Source organism: Lipotes vexillifer, unplaced genomic scaffold, assembly GCF_000442215.2.
Source record: "Lipotes vexillifer unplaced genomic scaffold, Lipotes_vexillifer_v1.1 scaffold418, whole genome shotgun sequence".
In the NCBI taxonomy this organism is placed as follows: domain Eukaryota; kingdom Metazoa; phylum Chordata; class Mammalia; order Artiodactyla; family Lipotidae; genus Lipotes; species Lipotes vexillifer.
This window is the reverse complement of record NW_006798629.1, coordinates 2,161,929-2,168,048: the sequence shown is the minus strand read 5'-3', so window position 1 is coordinate 2,168,048 and position 6,120 is coordinate 2,161,929. Positions and strand designations below refer to the sequence as shown.

At 39.6% G+C, this 6,120-nt stretch overlaps 1 pseudogene; it reads right to left on the bottom strand.

Moving 5' to 3' along the window:
* Positions 1-1,700: 1,700 nt before the first annotated feature.
* Positions 1,701-3,173, bottom strand: LOC103085326 (nuclear receptor subfamily 2 group C member 2 pseudogene; annotated as a pseudogene).
* Positions 3,174-6,120: the final 2,947 nt, after the last annotated feature.

Below are 6,120 nucleotides of genomic sequence, written 5' to 3'. Positions count from 1 at the left end.
CCTAGTCCAAGGTCACAAAGATTTACACTTTTGTTTTCTTCTAATAGTTCTATAGTTTTAGCTTTTATGATTTATCTTGAATGTGGTTGTGGATATGTAAACCTACACAGGTAATAATATAGAACTTCATACATACACACACTCAACGGATGAGTAGTACAAGAAAAATGAGGAAATCTTATTAAGATTGATGGATTGTATCAATGTCAATATCCTGGATGTGATATTATACTACAGTTTTGCAAAATGTTATCATTGGGATAAACTGGCCAAAGTGTACAAGGTATCTCCATATAATTTCTTACGACTACATGTGAATCTAAAATTATCTCAATAAATTTTCAATTAAAAATAATCATAGGGCTTCCCGCCTGCCGATGCAGGGGACACAGGTTCGTGCCCCGGTCCGGGAAGATCCCACATGCTGCGGAGCGGCTGGGCCTGTGAGCCATGGCCACTGAGCCTGCGCGTCTGGAGCCTGTGCTCCGCAACTGGAGAGGCCACAACAGTGAGAGGCCTGCGTACTGCAAAAAAAAAAAAATCATGGAAGTTGCTACTTTTTCATTTCTTGCCCAGTTAATGTTAGTCAACTCTTAATTTTCTTTTCTTTTTGCATCTAAAAGAAGGGCAACATAATAGCAATTATTGCCAGGTGAATTAACAGCATTTATGTGGGTATAGTTAATTCTTGTCTTTAAAAATAAGCAGTAGGCATGTAAGGGTTTTAGTGTAATTTTACATACATTCCTTATTTCAATATGTAGTATTGATTTTGATTTCCACCAAATGCTTAATCATAAGGGCATAGGTAAGTGAAAATTCGGTGAGTAGGAATAATTTTAGGGGGGCAATATTTTAAAAATGTGTCTATCTACACGATGGAATATAGTCTACTTAACACATAATAAGTAAATAAAAGCACAGGTTATCTAACCACTTCTTAAAATTTTAAAATCAGATCTTGTCTAAACAATTTTATTTTTGCTAAGCTTTAATCTTTTTTCTTTTAAAAGGGCAACTGTTGTTAATAGGCAATTAGCTGCTTTCTTGAATATAATGAGAAAACCATCACAAACCATATTAATGCAAATTACTATAGTAAGTACAAGGCAAAAGGGCATAGTAATCCTTTGTGGCTTTATTCTTCTTTGGAAGAGGTCAGGAGAATATTGGCTTGAATGCTGTCATCCTACCTACTTACTTTACTGTGTTCTTAAAAACACTATTCGTAAAACTTCTTAGGTGACAAGTTAAGTTGAGCATTCAATGGAATGTTAATAGCAAATTATTTGCAAATGTCTAGCTTAAGGTTTTTTTTTAAATGAATTAGAATTTACCATGGAATATAAGGCTTCTTTGTTTTTCAAGAGTTTTCTCTTAGTTTTTTTTAATACAGTCTCTGACATTATAAAACATTGTTTTTTGCGTTTTGACAATTTCTAAATACAGATTGAGTTAAAAGATTGTTCCAAAATCTGCTGCTTCATCAAAAGGCATTAAAACATTTCTTATGGCAGGAAAAGAGCCTATTAGTCTTTTAGTTGCTTGTGTCTGATATTAACAGGTAAGAAGAAACCAGGTAGGAGATGACTAAAATACTGGAAATATTTGCACATACCAAAATACCACAACTTCATTTTCTTTGTATCTGAGCAGTCCTGGGAGGACCCTTGTGCTTCTCAGCAGGTGTGTGGTATGCTCTATAGATTGGCATCAGTGATCTGGCCATTATACTCTGCCATCTTCTTCTTGAGGATGTAGGGGATTATGCTGTCTATGGAAACATTGCCAATGAGATCAGTAAAAAAAAGTTCTTCGGTTATGTTAGAGCTCATCAGCCTGAGGGCCAGCAGGAGGTTGAGAATCTGGACCAATCAGTAGGTGTCTTCTGAGTAGGTTTTCTGAAAATAATCCTGCAACTCCATCTGTGCCTTTCTTGGAATTTTAAAATCTGGCTTGTGCTGGCCAAACCTGGATGATGGGGGATAAAGAAAACTGCAGCTTTAAGGTATGCAGACTCCTAGATGTCTTCTATACCCAGCTTTGCCATACTTTTACACAACTCCTGAAGCTTCCAGATGTGCTCCACGACTTGCTTTATCTGCTTGCCAGAAAGTTTATCTTCCTGGCTATCCTCTGCAGCTGATTGACTATGGCCACAAGGTAATGGAAAGACTCATGATCTGGGCCAGTCCAAGGGTGAAGAGCTCATTTCAGCAGGCTTGCAACAGGCTGGTTTTGCAGTCCTTCCCAAGTGCCTGAAGGACTGGGGTTGACCTGGCCCAGTGCATGGAGAGGAAAACCAGGCAGAACATAGACTTGCAGAGGTAGTACACGTTGAGGTACTCTAGAATTGGGCTGGTCCTGTGATGTGAGTGTTTAAAAGGAGGAGGGCTTGGACCTGAATGATGCGTGTGGACTGGTCTCTACTGATGACATAGATGTCCCCTCCTCCACTGGTGTCTATCCCACCTTCCAGGCTTGGAGGCAAGGAGCTGTCTGTCCTATTAAGTGCTTTAGCGAAGGTATTACATGCCCGAGTAATCTCACTTACAGATTGGTCTTCCTACTGTATTTCTGAAGCATCAGCACTGTTAAGGGATTCACTTAGGTTGACAAAGGAGGTTACTCCATTTGCCAGTGTGCCCAGAGCTGCTTGTTTCAGCCTCAGAATCCGTGGTCAGGAGAAGGGTACCATCCTCATGTATGAAAGGCTGCATCCAGTTCACAAGCAACCCAGATCAAGACCTATTTGTCTTGATCTACTTTGTCTGCCACAAATGTGGGAGTGGCTATCAGAGGATTTCTGGATCCTTCTGGATAAAGATTTTTCTCAGTTGAAGCAGCACAAATGCTTGGTTTTTCCCTTTGCACATCAAAGGGCTTCTGTTCACTAATCCCAAACTCCTAATTTATCCTTCCCCCCATCCTTCCTCTTTTGATAGGTTTGTTTTCTATGTCTGTGAGTCTGGGAACTTTGATTTTGTACATCTGTGGAGGAGTGTTCATGGAGGATGCTTGTGGTTCATTACCTGTACGTGGGCAGACTGCTGAACATGGCTTTCTTCTTCGTCAAATTCCACGTGTAAAACAGAGTCCTCAGTAATGTTGTCTACACAGTAGATTTGTGACAGAGTTTTGGGGGCACTTGGGCTGTTGGTAGGTACCTTCATTAAATGGCTCTTAGTGTTTGAGGGCCGTTGCTCTGGGGAGACATGCTACAATGTTATTCAAGAACCTTATTTCAGGGGCTTCCCAGGTGGCGCAGTGGTTGAGAGTCCGCCTGCCGATGCAGGGGACACGGGTTCGTGCCCCGGTCCGGGAAGATCCCACATGCCACAGAGCAGCTGGGCCCGTGAGCCATGGCCTCTGAGCCTGCGCGTTCAGAGCCTATGCTCCGCAGCGGGAGAGGCCACAGCAGTGAGAGGCCCGCGTACCGCAAAAAAAAAAAAAAGAGAACCATATTTCAGAATTACATAAACCCTCACTATAATTTGTATTACACACTAATGAAATACAAATACTCAAATAAAGCATAATCTATGTTGATATGCATTTTGTGGTCTGTTTGTGTAATTAAAGTGATTGTTTATTAATCCTTCACATGTTATTCTGAAGTCAGTGCACAGTCCCCATCCCTCTGAATTTTGGGACGGCAGGCTTTCCTTTTCATGAGTCAGCTGGTCAAGAAAGGTCAGAAGAGCTGAAGTAAGGAGACAGCGAGGGATTATTCTATGACACTAATGACTCAACTGTATCATTTTTTTTAAGTTTATTTTTTAGGTACTAATTTTTGGCTGCATTGGGTCTTTGTTGCTGTGTGCGGGCTTTCTCTAGTTGTGGCAAGCAGGGGCTACTCTTCGTTGCGGTGCACGGGCTTCTCATTGCGGTGGCTTCTCTTGTTGCGGAGCACGAGCTCTAGGTGAGCAGGCTTCAGTAGTTGTGACTCGCGGGTTCAGTAGTTGTGGCTTGCGGGCTCTAGAGCGCAGGCTCAGTAGTTGTGGCGCATGGGCTTAGCTGCTCCTTGGCATGTGGGATCTTCCCGGACCAGGGCTTGAACAAGTGTCCCCTGCATTGGCAGGCAGATTCTTAGCCACTGCGCCACCAGGGAAGCCCTCGACTGTATCAGTTTACCATTCTTTGAGGATTCGAAAGAGGAGGGGGTAGAGGGGACGGTCTCAGGAAGAACAACTTTTTGCAGTTAAAACTATTACCACTTCCTCCTACATGATATTCCAAATCCTGACTACTCTGAGGATGTCATCCTATTTTGAAACTAACAGGGAAGGGAGAACGAGGAATGTGGAAAAGGATTAGAACATGACTTTAAGTGTCTTATAGGAAAGCATTTCTATTTTATTTCTTGAGAAAATGTAAACATTATCTTAAATAAAATAATTTAAACCTTTCAAACAGTTGGAAATAGATGTTAAATGTATTTGTTAAATTGCTTATGATTCATTAATTCTCAAATATTAACCCATAAAAAGCTTTAAGTTTTAAAACTTTTAAAAAAAAAAAAAAAAAAGAGAACCATATTTCAGAATTACATAAACCCTCACTATAATTTGTATTACACACTAATGAAATACAAATACTCAAATAAAGCATAATCTATGTTGATATGCATTTTGTGGTCTGTTTGTGTAATTAAAGTGATTGTTTATTAATCCTTCACATGTTATTCTGAAGTCAGTGCACAGTCCCCATCCCTCTGAATTTTGGGACGGCAGGCTTTCCTTTTCATGAGTCAGCTGGTCAAGAAAGGTCAGAAGAGCTGAAGTAAGGAGACAGCGAGGGATTATTCTATGACACTAATGACTCAACTGTATCATTTTTTTTAAGTTTATTTTTTAGGTACTAATTTTTGGCTGCATTGGGTCTTTGTTGCTGTGTGCGGGCTTTCTCTAGTTGTGGCAAGCAGGGGCTACTCTTCGTTGCGGTGCACGGGCTTCTCATTGCGGTGGCTTCTCTTGTTGCGGAGCACGAGCTCTAGGTGAGCAGGCTTCAGTAGTTGTGACTCGCGGGTTCAGTAGTTGTGGCTTGCGGGCTCTAGAGCGCAGGCTCAGTAGTTGTGGCGCATGGGCTTAGCTGCTCCTTGGCATGTGGGATCTTCCCGGACCAGGGCTTGAACAAGTGTCCCCTGCATTGGCAGGCAGATTCTTAGCCACTGCGCCACCAGGGAAGCCCTCGACTGTATCAGTTTACCATTCTTTGAGGATTCGAAAGAGGAGGGGGTAGAGGGGACGGTCTCAGGAAGAACAACTTTTTGCAGTTAAAACTATTACCACTTCCTCCTACATGATATTCCAAATCCTGACTACTCTGAGGATGTCATCCTATTTTGAAACTAACAGGGAAGGGAGAACGAGGAATGTGGAAAAGGATTAGAACATGACTTTAAGTGTCTTATAGGAAAGCATTTCTATTTTATTTCTTGAGAAAATGTAAACATTATCTTAAATAAAATAATTTAAACCTTTCAAACAGTTGGAAATAGATGTTAAATGTATTTGTTAAATTGCTTATGATTCATTAATTCTCAAATATTAACCCATAAAAAGCTTTAAGTTTTAAAACTTTTAAAAGTTTTAGAAGTTTTAAATCTAATGTTTTAAGAGAGGGGTTGGTTTTATGATCTGGAAACTTAATTTAATTTTTTATGAATGAAAAGTTCACTGAAGGTTTTCCTCTGGAACAGTTTCATAAAGAAGAGGACAGGACAAATATCTGCAACTATTAATAGTCTCATATTGAAAAAGTTATTAGTATTTTAATAAAATTGATACATTGTTTTGTGCTAATAATAACTAGAATACTTTAAAACTAGTTAAAGTTATTAGTAATTTAATAAAATCAATTCATTGTATTGCACTAATAATAACTGGAAACTTTAAAACTAGGTTCTATTTTTTGTGTCATCTTTTCAAAGGATTTTTTGTTCTGTTTGGTTTGTATTAAAATTTTAACCTTTCTTGCTTTGAAACAATTTCAGATTTACATAAAATTTGCAAAAGTAGTGCAAAGATCTATAGAGCTCTGTATATCTTTCAGCCAGATTTTCAAAATGTTGATATTGTTCATATTTGCATTCTTTAACTCTTTCTCTCTCTACATGTA